The sequence below is a fragment of the Lipophrys pholis genome (assembly GCF_963383615.2).
Source record: "Lipophrys pholis genome assembly, chromosome: 17".
Classification (NCBI taxonomy): domain Eukaryota; kingdom Metazoa; phylum Chordata; class Actinopteri; order Blenniiformes; family Blenniidae; genus Lipophrys; species Lipophrys pholis.
Genome location: NC_137643.1, coordinates 15,366,256 through 15,387,447, shown reverse-complemented (window position 1 = coordinate 15,387,447; position 21,192 = coordinate 15,366,256). Strand labels below are relative to the sequence as shown.

Here is a 21,192-nt window from a genome sequence, read left to right as displayed (position 1 = left end):
AAGAACATAACCGCACACAAAGGCACGTCCGAGCAGATACACTAAGTAATTGAAAGTAAGTGTCTCGGCTTCACTGTATGTGTGTGTAAGTGTGTGTGTGTGTGTGTGTCTGTGTCTGTGTAAGATTAGCTGAATGCAGAGGACAGACGGGAGAATGAGGGCTTCTTTATTGCTTTGGAGACGACTAAAGAACGCAATGAAAAAGAAAGAGTAGGAGAGGAAAGAAAATCAGAGAGAGAAGTGGGTAGAGAGCGAGAGAGAGAGAGAGAGAGAGAGAGAGAGAGAGAGAGAGAGAGAGAGATGTAAGCAAAGAGTAGGAGGATAAAGAAATAGATAGGGGTAAAGCAGAAAAAAACAAAAACGAGAGAGCCAAAGCTTTGCTTTTAGTGGTTTTCCCTGGCCCATCAAAGGAAGACAATTTCTCCCGAGGAAAGTGGAATAGGCCGGAATACCAATAGAGTGCGCGCACACACACACACCGGTACGAGAATGGAGGTGAAACATAATCAGAAGTACCTCATAAGACAGAGGAGAACCACAAAAAGGAGCAAGAGGGCATATAACAAACATCTGCTTCAAGAAGCAGGCAAAGCCTAGGAGGACAGTGAAAGACAGCAGACACTCATTGTGTTTGATATGTAGAGAGGAAGGTCAAAGGATATGCAGGCATTCATGTTTTATTGAGGTATGACAGATCAAACATGCGGGGTGCCTTGGGAACACATTCATACACCCACGTACGCACACTTCCCAGGCCGATTGGATCTCCTTTTCTCTTTCTGGGTCTCGAATTAGCCTCGACAAGAAAGGTAATGCAATAAATTATGATCTGCTCGTAAATTTACTCAACATACGTCTTCAAATTGTCCCTCTAGTCTTTATTGTGGTCAATTTGTTTATTGCCATGTTCTTAATTGGTTGCTTGTGATAAGATTAAGAGTCTAATTTCATATCGTTGGAGGGATGCTACAAAAAGAGGAAATGAAAATCGGAAATAACCACACAAACAGACACAACACAAACGTAACACACCGAGCCCGAAGCTACTGTGTTGCACAAAACAAAAAAAATTAAAAAAAATCCTGCCCTAAATAGACGCTGTGATATCATGTTGCAATTGTAGTAGCATGCGTTTTGTGAGTGTGTGTGGCATGTGTGTGTGTATGTGTGTGAGAGGGGAGAGAAAAATACAGATGGAGCAAGAGTGTGTGCCGAGGCTCGGCTGTATATGGCCAGGCTCCCCTGGGCAGCTTGGCTACCATGTGATGGAGAAGATAGCTATTTTCAGCTCAGGAATTTTAACCTACTTATCTCCTCTCACTGACACTCCTCTTCCCTCTATTCCTACCTATCCAGCTGCCACCCCCCCCCCCCCCCCCCTCTCCCCCGCCCCCGCGCTCTTCCCTCACTTCTTAGAGATGTGCCGCGCTTACCCACAACTCCTATGTCCATTTGTACATTACCGCCTTCCTCCCATCGTTTTTTCTCCTGCAACGAGGATATGAAGTGCTGAGATTACACAACGCTGCACGTGTTGGTTATACTCTGCATCCTGCTCATTAGCTTCACCAGGAAACTTGCTCAAAGTGTCGTGGCGGCTATTCATCATCTCGAAAGTTTATTGCATTGTCTTCTGACCCTTGTGGTTTTTTTTTTCTAAAACGTAAACTCGAGCATGCATTCTATAAATAGCCACACTCCTACTATGACTGTAATGTATGAAAACACATCTTTGGTTATTTTCTTGTTCTTTTTCACGGAAAAAAAAAGCACAACTCCTTTTGAGTGTTTTTACAAATATTGTTACTGTTCCATTTACAGCTTCTCACAAAAGCTTATTCCTAATTTTGATAATAAATGATTAGGGCTGGACAAGTTGACGGGTTATGGTTGTAACGCATTAGGTTACCGCCTACGATAACTTTATTGCACATAAACACGTCTCTACCAATAAGAGCATTTTGGGGAAGGCCAAAGATGACTGTGGAGAACCAAGTTTTGGTTGACGGTAAATTTGAGAACAGGCAAAGTTGTCCAGGGTATATGCAGGTACACTGGGAATTTTTTTTTCAGCAGTATCCACAAGCCAGATAACCTTTTTATTTTTTCTTGGATATTGACACCATGACCCGCCCTACTCCTCCTCTAATTGGCTAGTACTTAATGCATTCACTGATTTGATTGGTTAATGTCTGTTCAGAGGCAGAGTAAAGCGGGTCACAGGCAAATATAACTGACTGATATATCTTACATGCCACTGTTTCTAAAGTAAAGGAGAGAGAGAGCGTGAAGAGACATGCAAGCAGTGCTGCCAGTTCTACTTTCACATTTCTTTGAACATGAGCTAATATGCAACAAAACCATGATGTCAGTGAGAGTCAGGTTTGATTGTAATTGTTTCCACCATGTTTATTTGGTATCCTAATATTTGTGCATATACACAAAGCTTGACTGAGGCTCACAATCTTTGCACTACTTAATATGAACTTATAATAAAACTTCTATAAAAACATATTCCTCTCATATGTACGTCTCCACGAAAAATTCCTTCCTGTGTTTTAGCATTTCTAAATCTAATTTTCAACCATTACTTCACTTTCTACTGTATACAAAGTGCATGGTACCGTGTTCAGACCGAATCTCTACCAACTGATTATATTCTACTTAGCATCCAATTACCAACTGATAGCAGCAAGCTTGTAGCATATTTAGCTGCTAAAGAGCGACGCGTTTCCCTCAGGAATTGGTAAACACAAGCAAATCGGAGAGGGAATACTGGACCTAAATTAAGCAGGTGCTAGAAATACAATTATAAATGCATACTAAATGTATAATTAGGCACTTTGTAATTATCTCAAATTAGCTTCCATGATGATGATGATATGTGTAATAAATGTTGTAGCTGCTTGTTTTTGCCGTCGCAGCGACGCCGGAAAAACATGTGAATTTAATGTTGGGGAAAGCACAAATGTTGACTGTCGTATCGTCGCACCATCGTGACGCTAGCACCGCGCGAGTAAAGAGGACTCTCACGAGGAAAACGTGCGGTCGAGCCAACCCATTGTTTTCACCGAGTGCCATTTGCAGGGTATATTATAGTATGTGGGATATCGGAAAAAAAAATCTGCCCCTTGTGAAATGCGGAGCATTTCCTGAAAAGTTGGCATTTTCCAATTCAAGGCCTCTTTTGTCCCCGCACGGTGAACGCAGGCCGCACAAGCACAGCGAAGCAGAGGACCGTGCCCCTGCGGAGACTTTAAACTCCATCTTGCTAATCTAGCAATCCTGCTATTCAGACGCCCGTTTTGCTGTCGTGGCACCGGGTAAATTCTGCCTGCAAAATAATACAACTTAATCAATTCAGCAAACCCTCAAGGGTTCAGCCTGACAGGCTTTAAGTCACCTTCATTTGGTGATAGCCTGCACAGCCAACATAGGGAATTAAAAAGTAAAGCTTTATATGCAGTGATAACCTTATACGCTGCATGTAGCTCTTTTGAACCCTTTATTTTTTTTATGAAAGTTGCTTTGCTTGTTGTTGCAAAACACGGAAAATCAGCAAGGAGATGATGTCCCTCAAAATAAAGTGCAAACAAAAGGCCAGTGCCATTAATCTTTTACTTGGTAATACTGTAGATTCATCATGCAGTAGATGTGCTGTAAGGAGCCTCGCTGGTTCAAGGAATACTGAATTTTAATTAGGAGGTGATCATCTTACCGATCATCACTATTGTTAGTGGAAATTTGTACCTTGTTACAGTTACAACGTACCTGTTCAAGTTGTGGCATAATTACTAGACCAGCTACTGAAACAAAAGAATTAAAATCTTTTTTCTTTTAATTACAAGTCTCGATGTTGTGTACATAATGACTGATCAGCAATAAGTACAAACAGAACTACCAACAATGCAAAGACACTAGGCTAATACTTGTTATTTACAGATACTGTGGATTCAGGCTAAAAATATTGTTGTTCACAGCATTGGGTGAGGTGCTCAACAGGAGCTTAGTGAAATAGTAAATGTTCGTGCAACAGCTTCAGCTAATGTTAAAATAGTCAAAAGCCGGCAGTTTGGCAGGAAAACGAGACAGTACCTCTTGAACTGTTTTCATGTATGCTACAAAAGTATTGTGTAGCAAATTTTTTCAAGTGAAATTTTTATATCAATCCAATTTAGTCATCTGTCCATATGAATGTCCGTGTACTCGTCATTGTTTATTATGTATTGTTCTCTGTATGTAGTTTTATTACAGAAACAACCAACAGCGCTAACTCGTGGCCTGGCATGCTAACGGCATTGTTTTCTGTCGTTTCCATGGAACAAGAAACAACGTCATCCAAATTAGAAACTTAACTTTAAAATGGGGTAATTATTAAGTAAACATGTTCTTGCCATATGCACACTCAGCTATTATGCATCTCAAGCCAGCCTAACACAGCCTAATCATTTCTCTTTTTCTCCCCACTTATTATTTACTGAGTCATCATCTCCCCCGTCACTTAGCTAACCTTCAATTAATGCGACAAAGGATTCAAAGATTTTACTGCAATTCCACGCAGAGCCCCTCATAAATTTTACTAACCCTCAACCTCTAATTACAGTTGACAAGTGCAAGATATTTGCATACTGTAACCTTGCGGTCCAACTTTATGGAGAGGCCAGAGCTTGTTTCCTCTCTGAACACTGTCTCCAGTCAAATCGTAATAAGTTAAAGCATGTGCTGCCTTCGTGCAGCATCTCAGTCATCCTTATCGTCTTTCCGCAGTCGAATCAAGCATAAGGCGAAGTGGTCATTAATGGTCTAAATAATACAGCCCGCTCTGATATGTTTCCATTCTGATTAGGTTCCTTGAGCTATAATGACAGCGAGCAAAATAGAGTCAATTCATCTCAAGTAGAGCCGGTCATTTTGAGGCCAAAGACAGTTAGCATGGCAGGTAAAAAAAAAAAAAAACCAACCCAAAACAACAAAAGAACCTGCAAAAAACAACCCTTTCCAGGAGAAAGACATTAGTTCAGAAAATGTTATTTTGAGAAAATGACTTTGACGCAGGAACTGGCTTTTAAATAAAAAGATAAAAAAAAAAATCAAAACTAAAAACATCCGAGTTGTTCAGTGTTTGTGTGCACTCGTCTACACTGACTGAACCGAGGTCTCAGGTGCTGCTGGAGCCGCTGACCTTTTTACCTCGCATTTCTTGTTACCTGCTTAGGCAAGCACGAGCCATGAATCCCACTGTACTGATGGGAGTCACTTGAAAGCTGTAATTAATTTGCATGTCAACACGGCCGGGATGACGGCTTCATGCGCTGACGGAACCGACGCAACGACTTGTAAGTCACTTTAGAGACTGGTGGCACGAAATGTTAAACTGACTTTTATAAAGCGAATCCCTCCTTCAACTTCAAATCCCATGATCCCTATGAGCACTGTGAAGCCAATGAGTCCAGACATATCTGTAGGGTTGCTATTCCCACTGCAGCCATTTCAGAAATTAAGTGGCTTGGTCTATTGTGTTGCTTCATGACCTCTCTCAATCAACTCATCTGTCTCCCTCGCCGTCCCTCGTCTTGTGTCTGATGGTGATTGTCTCTCCGCAGACACACAGACACACGCAGCAGTGCACTCGCACATACACATACACGGAAATCTCAGAGGCTATAGAAAGTAAACAGGATTAACTGGCTATCCCTCGCTCCACTGTAAACGGCCTGTAATGGCACCAGTGCTGCTAAATCCCTCCATCTCTTTCTCCACTCCCTCCTCCCTCCCTTTTCTATTAAACATGGAGGTTAATCCTCGGCCCCCTCCTTGTCCCTAGCGCCGTGGCCCAGGATAAGCTGTCAGAGCTGGGCTGCTGATACTCAGCTCTGCTCCAGCAGCCGCACAGTCTGGACAGAGCATATAAGTGCAAGTGTGTGTGCTGAAGTGCCAATATGTGCACGCTTGTACGTGTTTCAAAGTGCAATGATTCATACCTATTTCAATGGATGCCAATGTTTGCATGTCTGGATGCAACCGAGTATTTCTTTTTTTTTTTTTTTCTTTCTTTCCCATCCATTGCCAAATTCAATTTGCCCCTCACCCTTCTTTCATACAATCCAATTTCCGCTGGAGTAAAAAGCTAACTCTGGAGCACCCTAAAGCAACAAAGTGCACTCAGCTCAAGCTGCAAAAGCTCCTGACTGAGAGCCATTGACACACAAAAACACTGACCCATACCTTCTGGTCCTCTCCACTGGATCTAATGGTGGTGCTGGGGACCAAATGATGAATCGCTAATGACTACCACACTCTTCACAGATGTCACAAATGCCAGAAAAGTCAATGGGTTTTCCCTCCCAGCCCTCATTCACTCAACATGGCCGACCTGCTCGCTCTGTGGCAAGAGGAAAGTCAATATTGTTCGCCTGGAAGAGGAGTCACAGCAACGGGAGAGAGCGGCTGGAGTGACCCTCTCAGCTTATGTGTCACCTTCATCGTATTTTTTTCCATAATATGGGAATTAATGTTTCTGCAAGTGTAGTAATAGGTTCCAGACCCCTGCAAAGTAATTCAAGCTTTGAGGGACAAAATAATGAATAACCGCAGTTACTCACCTAAAGGCCATCACCTTTTTTGACCCTTAATAAAAAAGAAAGTGGGAAATGCTGGGGGTAGAGGAGATGGGAATAAAATAACTCCCCCGAGATCTGAGGCATTACAATACAGAGGGATACTGAAGATTGGCACTGTTTATTGTGAGATAGCGTTTAACTTTCCCCCTCCTTTAGATTTAACAGTTCACCAGAAACTTAAGATACCGGTCGATGCCATCAGTATCAACCTGGCTTAGCCCCGTTTGGACGGTTTAAATGACTTGATCCTGGCAGGCAAACGTTCAAGACAGCTTCTACTCGAATGGCTCCACCTAGGCTTGTGGCGAGCACTAGCTTCTGACAAATATTTTACTCATGCGAGTGTGCTGTTTCCGCAGTAAAATGCGTTGAATAAAAAGAAAAAAAAGCACAATAGCTCACAGTATGACTCCTTCAGCTTTTATTGCTTCGTATGCTTTTAATAATGCAGGACATTTTCGGTGACCTTTATGACAAAATTAAAGTATTAAAATAATCCAGCAGAGCCAATCAACTAAGTAAAAGAGGCAGACGGCGCGAAAGAAAACATATATAAGGAGCGCGGTGTGTCTGGTCTCTATCATCACGAATAATCACAACAGATATACAACATTGAATAAGCTATTTCTGCCCCCCTCGGTTCTTTTGATTTTCTCAATAAACAGTAAGTGACTCACAGCTGGAACCCTTTCACAGTGTGGATGGGCTTAAAACCTTTGTGATTGAATTGTCACTAAACTATAAACAATTACAACAATCGCTTCTTTGATTAAAAAGTAAAAGGTACATGTGCTAAGAATAACTCCCCATGGTGCATTTTGCAGTGACAAAGTAAGCAGACGGAGGTTACAAACCTTCCTCAGGATATAGGCAACCAATAATAGCTGCAATACAACTTCCAGCTTCAACAGAATACACACATTTACTGTTTCTGTACCTAATTTTGAGAAATGTTGCAACAAAACCAATCAACTTTTTTGTTACTTCCTCTGACAGTTATCGTGAAACTGAGCAAAGCCACACATATGTAACCATTTAACCTAAAAATATAGATTTTTTTTAGATGAAATGGACCCTATCCAATATTGACTACTAGTCCTACAATACAATACAATGTGTTTGTTTGCAAAAAAAGAAAAAAAAAACATATGTGATTACATTTTTGCAAAACCAAACAATTACTACCAAAAATGATTACAATAAAAACATAAAGTGAGTTTAAATGATACCTGTTTGTGCAAAGTACAGTGAATTATAAAAAAAAACAAAAAACCACGTATCCTATAGCACGGATATCTCAGCTCGGGTATCAGTGTTGTGTTGTACCCACTACTCTTCAGAAATGTGTTTTTTTAAAAAATCGTATTTTCTTTGAAATGTGTAGAATCTACTAGTCTGTGGTTATGTGGGACGAGATTGGAGCTTAACAGTAACCAGTTCTGGCCCATGGACCTTATGTTTAATACTCATGGATTATTTAATACGCAGAGGTATCAAATAATCAGAAGAAAAAGAATTGTGCAAAAAAAGTAAACAGGCTCTCATGTTACCCAAGGATTTATAAAAGCCATTTCGAAGGTATAAGAAACAATGCATGTATGTATGTATGTATGCCTAGTTTATTATGCCAATTTATGTTATTTATGTCCTCCACCAACTCCCGAAAGGAATATCTGACTCTTAAGCGTATAAATGTTCTCAAGCTAGTTGCCAACTCTTTCCAGCTGCCATTCAGTCCTGTCTCTGTGACATACAGTATAGTTAAAAAGGTCTCTTTTTTTTCCGACTGTGGCAGGAAACATGAAGCCATCAGCCAGATAGCTCCACAATGACCTGACAGTAATGCCTTTGGAAAAAGAAAGGAGTAAATTCATAGTACCAGTGAGTGCCATATAGAAGCAATGTAGTACTCTGAAATGGTTACACATGGATAGATGTCCACATGAGCACGTGGCTCTTTATCTCAGCGACACTGCTTGTTAATGCATTACTACCAAGTGCAGACAACATCCACTTTCCATCTCGCTCTTTTTCTCTCTGGTGCCAGCTGAGACCAGGCTTCCTACTGTTTGGTTGAACATTTCCTCCCCAAAAAACCTTCCTTTCTCGCAATCACTTTTCATTTCGGTGACACATTGAGTTACCCTCTGGTGCTTACCAGGGATCTGCTTTGCTGGCTCCATTTTCTAAACTAACCATTAAGAAAGGGAACAAGACACACACACACACACACACACACACACACACACACACACACACACACACACACACACACACACACACACACACACACACACACACACACACACACACACACACACACACACACACACACACACACACACACACACACACACACACACACACACACACACAACACTAAAAACCGCCGCAGATTTTTACGACTGACAACAAATTTAGTCAAAACTCATCTCCCAGCTTCTCGCTGATAATTTCGTGCGATCACTGCCCTCGTGGGCAATAGGAGCAAGGAAGCGCGGAGACAAATTAACAGCTGCAGCTAAAGGGAGCACTTTGTGACCATAGCAGTCAAAAAGCTGTGACTTCGAGTGAAAACAACACATGAAAGTGTAACGTGGTGAAAATGAGTGGGTAAAGTACTAAGTGCTACGGGAACCGAGATCAACGGGAAATGGGACTGGCACGAAAAAAAGCACGAGCGACAGAGTCCGTATGAATAAGGTGGATTAAGTTCGTGTTGAGGAGAGGTGTAGAATAAATGGGATTGTGGCGTGAGATGTGATGTATTTGATGAATTGCAAGCTTCTGGATGAAAAAGGCAACCCCTGAGCAGAAGGTGAACGGAGAGCTATCATACGTTTGGATGACCTCTGGAACAAATCGGGAGAAAGGGTCAATGTATCAGAAGAGGTGTCATCTTCAACTGATAAAAAGCCTTTTTTTTTTTTAATCATTTCAAACACGTTCTGGAAGCCAAGGAAAGTATTTATAGACACCCAGGTTATGTGCTGCAGGCAAAATCCCAAACTGACACAATTAAGTCTCGGGTTCTTCTATTGGATTTCTCGTCTTGAATACATCACACATCACCAGCTCGCTGAAAAAACCTGACCTATGATGAGGTTAAGTCTGAAAAAGTTACATAATGTGCAGAGTGACGGCCAGGCATCATGTCATTAGACAAACAAAGACACTGCTGCGATTGCTAGCTCATACAACACTGACAAATTCAGGACGCGCCCATAACCAAGCAATGAACAGAGCTCGGTATAGAGTGAGACACCTCACAGTGACACTTCAACCATATCTCTTTATGAAGAAAATAAATGACAGCCTCAACAGATTGTTGTGCTTTGCTGTAAAATCTGTCTGACTGACATTGCCTGTTAAAATTCATAGTACACAAATTCATCAGCTCACTGACCTGGCCCCCGGTAGCAGTTGCCTTGTTACCCCCCCCCCCCCCCCAAGTCCCACAGAGAACATCAAACCATGCATTCGGTGACTCACCGGGTCTTTAGCTTGCTGCGCTAACACGGCGTAGGTGGAGATCCTGCTGCACAGGCATTTGGTGTGGACAGTGGTTGACACGAGCGTTTGGCAGCCTTCTGTGCCCCAGTTTTCTGCGCCAGCTTCCCTGGAGGTGGAGAAAAAGTGGTGGGGGGGATGGGGGTAGGATGGTGGAGGGGGAGGGGGGTTGGTAGGGTGGCACAGGGGACAAAAACAGTGACTGTGAGACAAATTTAAGAAAAAAACCTACAAAAAAAAAAAAAATCAAATGACGACACATGCCCATAGGAAAGTCTAGCTCAAAGTAACAATGAAAGAAAGGGGAATAAAAGTTCAGAGAGCGTCTCTTCTTCAACTGCTCGAGTTCACCAAGTGCATCCATTCACTCTATAGGTTTAACATTCAGCGATCAGCGCTCACGCACACTTGACAGGCTCTTTTACTTTGCTGGCATTAGAAGCCAATGTCACCCCGCTGCTTGTTCTCCTCCGTGTTTAGCACCCTAAACATTCTCTTTCACATCATTGTCGAGTCTTCTTCTCTTTCCATGCCCTCACTTGGAAGAACACCTCAAGAGTCTTGAGGCCGTGACAAAAAAAACGAAAAGGCCTTGCATCAATGGTCAATTGCTTTGATACTCAACAAGTTACAAAGAAAGCCAGAGTCCAGAACCTCATACAAAATTGTGCAGCATCTTTCTCCTCTTTCCCGCATTTGCACTCCAACCCTCTCCCAGTCACTCCCCTATAAACGCTCCCATTACAAAGTTGAGTGCGGAGGTTGATCGATAAGATTCCTACGGAACTAATTACCCCAGCAGTTAGCAGAGCACATTAACCTGATGTTTAACCCCGGATACACTTCTATTCTGGTCGCCAAAGAAAGGTGGGAATGTAATGAGCGACATAAGAGCTGCTGCGAAGATGTTCTTATGGGGGGGCGATAAGGCCGCGTAGATGACTGATGGGAGAAGACAAAGAAAACTTAATTGACTACTGACCCTCAACTTATCACAGTCATCATTATTCTTCTCCATGCTCCTTGGTTGGACATTGGCGAGTAACCAGTTAGGGCTAAGCAACATTTTATCTGATGAGATCTGATGACAGTGGAGAGATTAACTCCATCCGATAAAGCCAATTAGCTGAGGGTATAAAATATTGAAATGAATACCATCATAGTTGTTTTTTTTTTGTAATAATTATTATGACAAGTTACAGTGAAAAAGTTGATGTTCTAAAACTACAAAGCACAAAATAAGCAAGTGTAGAATCTATAGGTTTATTCAAATACAACCCTTGAAAACACCTAACCCTCATTGTGGAGCATTTGAGTGGCTGTCAAGAAAAAAACATCAAATAAAAATCTCTTCTGTTTTTTTTTTTGTCTGGGATAAACATGAAGAAATAAGAATTCTTGCTACAGACAAACCATAATATTATCGCTGCACTGCCTGCTGCAGGTAGTGGGAGTTTAACCTGTTCAGAGTGGGAGGGTTAGATGATGGCTGGCTTCTCAAAACAAAAATAAAAAATTTAATATTATGTTTTTTTTTTTGACATAATGAAAACCTACGTGATGCCTCTGATTTGTGTGCGAGGAAACACAATGTACTCTACATCTCCATCCACAGACAACAGACTTTAAAAGTGTGGGGAAAACATCGTAGTTTTGTTAATGATTTTTTGTAAATTAGGTACAGATTGTGCCCTTCATTTTCTTCCTTTTTTTTTTCTGTAAACATTTATTACTCCAAAAAGAAAGAAAAATAAATGCAATCATAATCCAGACCGTACGACATGAGCCGTTCTTTCATCGCCAATGCTTCAGTCAAGAACTTAATTACCTCATCCCAGGCTAATAGCGATGAGTACCCTCAGAAAGCGAATGGAGAGAACATTTAATAAAGTGTTGCCTGGATAAGGACTTTGCTATATTAAGATTTCCCATCTTCAAATCGTTTGATAGACTAAAAAGATGGGCTTTGACTGGTAAAACTGAGTCTGAGTACCACTTTAGTCTTTACGAGAGAATCGTGAAAAATAACAAGCAACCTCTTGTTATAAAAATGACATATTTAGGAGTGACCTGATCAAATATTTAGAGAGATATTGGACAGGATAACATATAAGAATAAATTATAGGATAGCAATATTCTCTGCCAGGGGTGTCAAACAGAGTGGACCAGAACGGTAAAGCAATGCCATAAAACCTTTTAAATTTGAAATGCAAAGTTTTTCTTTGCCGTGGTGCAGAGGATACATGAATTGAATATATTTTTTTTTACAAAACCAAACAATTCTTACTAAAAATTACTACATTTTCAACACTAAGCTAATTGTAAAAACGCCCTTTGGTGCAAAATACAGTGAAAGGTCAATAAATTCTGCTATAACTGTTGCATTATGCATGTTTTTTCAAACTCACCTTGACAACATGGCTTTGAGACTAAAGCCCCATTATCACCATGTTTAACGTGAAACATATTTTTTTTTGCATTTTTGCTCCAGAAACAATTTGTGTTTACACTGCAATGTTTTGAAAACCCTGCCCACTTACATGGAAACAGCAGACATGCTAGAAAACGATGTAGTTGGCATGCCAGGCCATGGGTTGGCACTGTTTTGTGTAATGCAATCACACACACAGACATGCAGAAAACAATAGGCTATAAAAATCAACAATGGCAAGTACAAGGATGTTTGTATGGACAGAAGACCATGTTGACTTTTAAATTACAAAATCCCAGGAGAAAATGACTGGGAGTCATGACACTCTGGAGTCTGCCTGGTCCATTGACCTCACAGATGTGTTAACTCAAGGAAAAAGCTATATTTTTTTGATAGGTCCATTTCTTTGTATTTTGGCCTCAAAATACAAACACACTTAATTATCTACATAAAAGATAGGAAGCTAAAAAGTGTACAGACTTCTTACCAACAACTGCACATCAGTTGCAACAGATCGCTCAGGCATAAAGACACTTTGGTTGTGACAGCAAACTTAAACAAGGATGACAAGAGTGTATAAGCAATAATTATCAGACGTATACCAGGACAAGGGGGGAATGCACACACAGACACCCACAAACCAGATAAACAGACAAGTGAACACACGCATGGACCGGCACTCAATTCATAATGTCAGTAATGAGATGTGAGTATGATTCCCAGATGATCATCATCGGCACCGTGACACTTCAAAGACTCAAGATCAGAAAACAAGTCACAGCAGTGACGCTTCCAGACAGCTTGACAGGTAGGAACATGGCGCGAGGCTTTGTGTGTTTCTGTGCTTGTCAGGCAGAGACAGAGATGTGATGGAAATAAAAATAAAAAAAAATAAAAAAACAGAGTCAGGAGAGGGTGACAGAGAAAAACATGTGCACTTGTTACCTTTCATACGGAAACCCTCCAAAACACCTCTGTGAGGTATTTTCAAGTTTCAGTGTTCCATCCATATGTATTATGTAAGAAAAGAATTTGCATGGCAAGCCTACTTTACATAAGGATTGAAACTGTGTGAGCTGTGTATGTGAACTCCCAGGAGATGTCGAGTTAAGTATTTACAAATGGCTGTGCTCAGACAAAGTAATGCTCGCCATATGGAGCATACATACATTAAAGATTATGTGTTCAATGGACGGAAATGTTAACTGATGTATGTGTCGGCTAACTTACAGACTGGAAAGTGTGAATGCTCATGAAAACTCTCATTACTTTCAGTCACTGATACACTGTGACTACACTAAAGAGACACACACACACACATATATCCAATGTATCCAGAGCCAGCCTGGCAGCAACAAGAAAGCTGGTGTAATGACAAACTGCCTGACAGCTCACAGCAGGGGGTCGCTAAAGATAACACCACTACACACACACAAATACACATTATCCATGACCTCTTTGTTTTGTTTGCCCAAAATTCAGACTTAATTGACTACTGACCCTCATCTCCTTCAGCTAGATTTGACTGTTTGAGGAAAAGCCAGCTTTGACTTTGGATTAGTTTCATGTCCCCCCCCCCCTGTGCAAAGTTGGCACAAAACCCTGAACTTCGTTATTGCAGATCCACTACAACTTCAGCTGTGGATCCCCCCTGGGCACATGGAAGTATTACATTATCAGCTGGGCTTAGCTGGCGAGGAAAGATTAAAAGGACACAGCTTTTGTTTTACTTTTGTTCTAGCTTCTCAGTGAACCTGTACTGCTGCCGGCTCTTCTTATCATTGAGAACAGCTTCCAGATGTACAAACAGGCCAAGTATCAGTATAGCCTGTTTTTAGACCATGCATCCCAAATGCATACTGCAACGACGCCAATGCAGAGATGTTTAAATATACACAGCATTTCCAAGTTTTCCAGCTTCGAGATCAACACATCTGTTGTTTGGTTTTGACTTTAATAAAATATTCAATTTGATATGATGACTTAAAGTGCATAGTTATCCCTCTGCACACACTGGGATTCCATATTTAAAACTGATCACCCTCAGTCAAAACCAATCATACAAACTAAAATAAGACTAAGGCAGAGAACTAGCTTTTCCTCCTTTTTCCTTCACTTTTTAGCAAATAAGCAGACTTTTGTGTGTGTATCGGTGTCAAAAACAATGTACACAGTGCTGAAGGAACCATGACTGCAATATGTCAGTTGTTCTGTCATAATCAAAGACAATTTAAGCCCACAATGGTCCAAAATATCATAAACTAGGCAAATATTTTGTCTGATGATGACAGGAAGTAAGGTTTCAAAAGGCCATAATTACTGCAGCTGTAATTGAGACCATTCTGACAAACATAGAAATATGTTCTGAAGTGCATTACATTAACTAAATGGAAACCATTAATTGCAAAATTGGCCCACAAAAGGCTCCAATCCCACCCAACAAATCACCAGGCAAATGGTAAAAATGTTAAAAATAAAACATTGATTTAAAAAAATAGATTTATATTTCTTCAGAGTAGAGGACACAACACAACACAACACAGAGAACCAAGCTGAGATATTGGTGACGCTAACATGAAATAGAGCAAACAAGCATGAGTCGCAAAATCATGCTGTCAGGGCTAGTTTGAAAATCATGCATAATGCAACAGCTTTAGGAGATATTTTTGGGGCATTTCACTGTATTTTACACCAGAAGCTTTCATTAAAATTGGCTTCACGGCGAGATTGTATTCATTTTCTGCCTAAATTATTTGGTTTTGTGAGAATATAGACATCCTCATCATATATACTCTGCGTGATAACAGAGAAAAACTTGAACATTCAAATTTAATGGTTATTATGGCACTACTTTACTAATCTGGCTCACTTGAGATGAAATTATGCTGTATGTGGCCCCTGAACTAAAATGTGGTAGCAATATTTCATAGATAAGGTGTACAGTCTTGCTTGTAATACAAAATTTAGTCAGGGGATGAAAATATTTCTTGTCAATCCATTCAACGAGATAATTCAACCTGAATCGCTACTATATCTGCACTTACTCTGTTATGGACCAAAAAAAACAACCCTCTATGCCATGGGCGGAAATAAATCAACAGCATGGACACTGTACTTTCCACATAATGGCATAACCTTTTAAGTACAGTACCAGCAGGACCACTTTGAAATGTTTTGCAATTTGTCCCCTAATCGCTAATAGCATGTTATTATGGCAGGGAAGAAAAATAGGAAAAGTACTTCCTGAACAACGGTGTAAATTGACCTTTTTCTACCGAGAATATATTGGCACCAACTCTTGACTGAAAGGGCAGTTCTATGAAAATCAATTGCTCCCTGTTAAGGAGAAAATAAAAAAAAATAAAAATAAAAAAGCTAAACATGCTTTGAATCCTTAAAACTAAAGAGTTTGATGTGGAGATTGTAGATCTGTGAAGTTGAAATGAGTGAAAAAATCCTCTGCCTCACTCATACTCATGAGTATTGATGTGTTGCCAGTAACTAAAAAAAAAACGCTTTCCAATTCGTGAAAAAGTAAGCACATCCCACAGAAAGGACTGCCGTTTTATTTGATCTTCTGTTTGAACCAGTGCCTACAAACAGAAATGATGATGATTTTTTGAAATACGTAACTTAGTAAATCAACACCTTTTGCCTGATGTATGGTCTCGTAATTTATAAGAGCTTTTAAGATCTTTTCGGGAGTTATGATGGACATGTACGGGTAAAAAAAGAAAAAAAGAAAGAAAGAGGATGGAAAATGAGAAAGATTTAAAACATGACTCAGTATAATGAATACTCTCAAACACTGATTCATCTGTGGTATTTATAATTTGTCCAGGACTGGATGCTTCAATATTATTCAAATACACATTTCTAAAAACCTCATAATTTCATCACCCTCACAATGAATGGAAGTTTCCATTGTTCAATAATAGTAAGTGTCACATATGTGGTTTATCTATCAATTGCAAAGTTGGAGTTCCAATCCAATCCAATTCCAAATGGTAGACTGTGACTGATTGTGTAGAGCATTTAGAAACCAGTGAGGCGATAGCAGTACGCTATATAACTGACATCCATTCACCATTTGTGTGCTACATGTCCATGACCAAGGGTTCGGAGTGAGTACATAAATAGTACAGAAGAAGATTGCATTGCGAATGCGATAGCCTGCCTGAAAAGACCATGAGAGTAAATCAGCAATGACTAGATTTAAGAAGAAAAATATAGATATATACGCTGCCACCCAATCATCCAAACTGTGGAGAGGTGTGGTGGAAATCTTTGAACCACTCATTATTTTGGTGAAAGAGCAGGATGCAGTCAACAAAAAGCTCTGAATAAGAATAATTTCTTCGAGGAATGTGCCGATACCACTTTTTTTTAAAGGATGAGTACAATTACTAAACTTTACCTCACTGCTGATAGTGAGCAGCGATGCAAGTAGTATGTGCTGAGGCGATCCACCTCTGTACAGTCTGCGCCACTGCTACGCACAACTCCAACACCCTTGGAGGCTCCAGTACACGACTGCGTCTACAGTATTTATATGCACACTGAGGGACCGGCTGTGTGCCACGCACACACTGCAGCTCACTGTTAATGAGTGTTTAATCATACGTCCCATCACAACTCCGTGCAGCATCAGACCCGATACTGGTATCAGTGCATTCCTACTTCCTTCTAATGCCGATGGTGTATTTTGTCCACAGTACAACCTCTAGCTATAGGTACTATTTCAACAAATAAGAAAATGTCTTTTCATTCCAACATGTGAAAAACGACAATAACTCGCTCGCCTAAATTAAAGTTCTTCTATCAAGAAAACAGGTAATACTATAATGGACTAAACACATTCAGTGTATATTACACACTCCTTCAGAGTTAATGTGAGCATATTCTGTTATTGGATGAATCATTCAATCTGTCACTGCTAAGCAGTTGAAGTGGTTTTACATGAAAAAGGAAGTGTTCTACATAGCTGTCATTGATTTAATCAGGATTAACATCATTGGCTAATTTCAGCTACTGGCAAATCCTGCCAAAACTGATTTATGAGATGAATGTCACCAGATAATGTAGTTCAGTCTTCTTTTCACTCGTAAATAAACTGCACGCCACATTTTCCAATGCTCTGCTCCCCAAAATGTGCCACTGAGTGTGAGCAAAACATTCTCCTTAAGTGTCATCAGCAGTCAAGAGTGCAGGCAGGCAAAAGTAATGAAGAAAGCGTTGGGTGACGGCAGAATAATTTCACACTGATATTTAAATCAATAGCATGTAAATCCTCCTATGTATTTTTAAGTCCAATTTGCTATTAAGTCTCATAAGAATGTGGGAGCTGCTGTAACATTCAGCACAGGAGCTGGTAAGGAGCCTAGGATGCAATCCAATGCACCCGATCCTTTTTCAAAGAGAGTGTAGTCTGAAACAGAGTCAGTGAATCAGTCTGAACAGACTTATAATGAGTCAAAGACGGAGCGACTGGTGGGAAAAGAGTGACTTTTGGTTCAGTAGGATTTTATAGTCCATGGACCCCGAAGGCACACTGACTCGGATATACATGTTCCGATAATCATTCCAACAGCATCAATAACACACTGTGACCATATTATGTGTTCAATAATTTCCGAGCTCAGTTTTCCCTTAATCATGATTAGACATCGGCAAAAGTGTTTAAATCAAGAGTGACATAATCTTACATCACTTAACTTAATGCAAAGTGAACTTAGTGAAGGGAAAGCAATGAATCTGGCTGCAGCATACATGAGAACCCCAGGGCTGATTCATCCTGGTGCCACAATTTTCTGCAACCGCGTCATCCATGACTATGTGGGGTTTGATGAGGACGGGGAATTTCTACTGAACCTATAGGGATTGTGTAATGCTTTAGATTCTTGAATGTTAAAAAAATCCAACATCCGTTTTCCATCCATCCATCCATTTTTTCTACACGGGTTAATTTACTTTAGGGTTGTGGGCGACAAGCCAATCCCAGCTGATTATGGATGAAGACAAAGCGGCTGCCAGTTCATCACAAGGCAAACACAGACACGCGGAAAGTCAGACTCACACTTGTGAGCAGTTTTAGTGACACGCGATCACCTCAAATGTGTGAGTTTGAACTGTGGGAGGAAACCTGAAAATACACAAACGAATGGAAGCCCGCAATCCAATAGAGGATTCCTTGTTGTGACATTACAGTGCCAAACACGACAGCCCTATGCCCTCCCCCCCATTTAATATTAAACGCATCAATTATTTGTCGGGAAATTGCATAACCTTTCTTTGACATGAATAGATTGCTCATATGTTCGAGATACCCAGTGTTCTGCTGCACTGGTTTGGCACAAGGACTTCAGGAGGATCTGACAGAAAGTGAGATGCAGGGCGGATGGGGTTTTCAAAAAACAAAATCAAGAGTTTAAAGTCAATAAATATCCCATCTTATTTACTCCTTGTTTGTATGAGCACGTGCCTTAAATCCTTTATGAACCCAGGCATTTGGTTTCAATCAGGACTGATGCTAATAATAGAATCCCAAAAATAGGGAGAAAAAAAAAATTGTCAGAGGACTCATCTCTACTGGCTGAAGGAATCTAATCCGGTATGCATTACATCTATTAGCACCAGAAAGGCTTGGAACCCATTCACCAGAGGCGGCACGCATTGGTGTTTGACTCTCAATACAGCTGGGAAGCACTGAAGCAAATCTTCACATGACACAAATCATCAGCGCTTACTCATCCCTTCAGAACACCTATTATGCAGGACTGACCGGGACACTTTCATCCAGCTCCACAGGCCACGATGCACACCCCGTGTTTGCCTTCCTGTGCATATCTGTGATTGCATGCATTAGTATCTTTGACCCAGATTCTAACTGTAGGAACTAAGCTTTCTTCTTTTCGACCAGCTGATGCAAAGAGGGGTCTTATAAGCACTTATAGCCATTACACGGTCAGAGATAAGAATAACACATTTCCAAAGTTGTACAAGCCCATTTAGCTGGTATCTGGTTCACTTACTTTCAAACGAAAATTTCCCGATGGTTTTTAATAGCGCACCGTCCTAGCATGTAATCCTTTCTTGTAGTTCGTGACATGTCAAACCCAAACCCTCCTTCCTGCTTCCTCCCCGAGTCTCGTGTGACGAGGATGCTTTGTGAGTGACCTCCACTCTCCCAATCTGCTGCACTCTGGCATGGCCTTGGGCTAATTTCTAAGCTTCTTTCCCGGGATTATCTTTCTTCCTGGTGTGCAAGCTAGTGAGAGAGCAAGACGAGCCGGGATACAGGTTTTTTTGGCCACAGCCATCATCAAACGGTCTGCCGTTCTGCCTGCCTGCATTTTGTGTCTAACACAGACACGTCACAGGGCTGTGGAGAAAGTGTCTCCTCTCGAAAAAGAATTACTAAATCTGACTGGGGAGAAAATGTAGCACAGCTGACTTTCTCAGGCCTTCCTGCAACCATCTTTTAACAGAAGCATCTGACAGGAAACACACGAGACAAAACTGGACATAGTTTGGACAATCATCCTGCTGGGGGGCTCAAAAAAGGACTTATAAGGCCAAGGAGGCAACTATAAGCCTGACAAGGAACTAACACACTGCCCTTTCAGCCTACTGCACAAGAGTAAAGAGGATAATGAGCAAGTCAACAAGATAAGACAAATACGACACTTGACAGAAGGTTACGCATAAGATCTTATACAAGTGTTGCATTGCTAACACAACAGCTTGTAAGCGACACAGTATACATTTTCAAGGGGTTTTAAATGTAACTTACCTACTTGTGCTCAAGCTCTACGGGTCCATCGGCAAAGAAGGAGCCTTCCGTTTTCTCTTATGTCTTGTCCAATCTTCAAATACTAACCACTACAATTATCTAACATTGTCATCTAAGACCCAATGGAAACTGCTCTAAAGTGCATCCCTGGCTATATAGTAACATCCGAAAGCTTCATTCCACCCCCGCTGGTCACATGATGATAGAATCAATAACAATAATGCAGCAAGTCAAAGACCAAAATAGCCAAGCTCAGAATAAAAGTGTCCTAAACTTCTTCAAGTGGCGTTTGCATCAATACTAAACAGCAGAACTTTCTGTACGTACAATCCAGGAACGGATATCCACAAAGTCCGGTCACAGAAAAGAACCATAGCTGGTGACTGGAGCATCAAACGTAACGTCAACCTAACTCTCATCAACGAGCCTTCAGGCTCAACGCAGTGAGGGCTGGAGCCACCATGTTGACGCGCTCTCTAAGGACCGTTGTGATAGCCCGGGAAATGAGCTGAGAGCCTTTCCACGTCTGTGACGCCCAGTGGAGACGGAGCCCACATAAGCCCCGCTGGCCGACTCCCTCTTGCCATGCTGTCTCACTGTTTGACACAGTCTTGATCCCTTCTGCTCTGTCAGATGGAAAAGTGGAGCAAGCCGTATGAGCCTCCCCCACCCCCCACCCCCCTACTCCCCCCTCCACCTCCTGGTGGCTCCACTGTTAATCTGTGTGTGTTCCTGCGTTAGCACATATCTAATGAGATGGTACATAAGGAAAATTCACTTTTAGATTAAAATAAAAGAAATCTGAAGCGATGAAAAGGTCAAGAGGTGGTGTTCAGAA

General features: G+C 41.0%; 1 protein-coding gene across 4 annotated transcripts in view; it reads right to left on the bottom strand.

The window, feature by feature from the left end:
* LOC308122835 (adhesion G protein-coupled receptor B2-like) overlaps positions 1 to 20,985 on the bottom strand; it is a 72,186-nt gene extending 51,201 nt beyond the window's left edge. The window contains exons 1-2 of one of the 4 annotated variants that reach the window (XR_013936174.1): positions 20,355 to 20,974; positions 10,113 to 10,239 (exon numbers count right to left, since the gene is read on the bottom strand). The gene's annotated coding sequence lies outside the window, so the exon portion shown is untranslated. Of the gene's footprint in view, positions 1 to 10,112; positions 10,240 to 19,593; positions 19,716 to 20,354 lie in introns of those variants that run through there. The other 3 variants (XM_080484959.1, XM_080484961.1, XM_080484960.1) reach the window with 3 other exon arrangements.
* Positions 20,986 to 21,192: the final 207 nt, after the last annotated feature.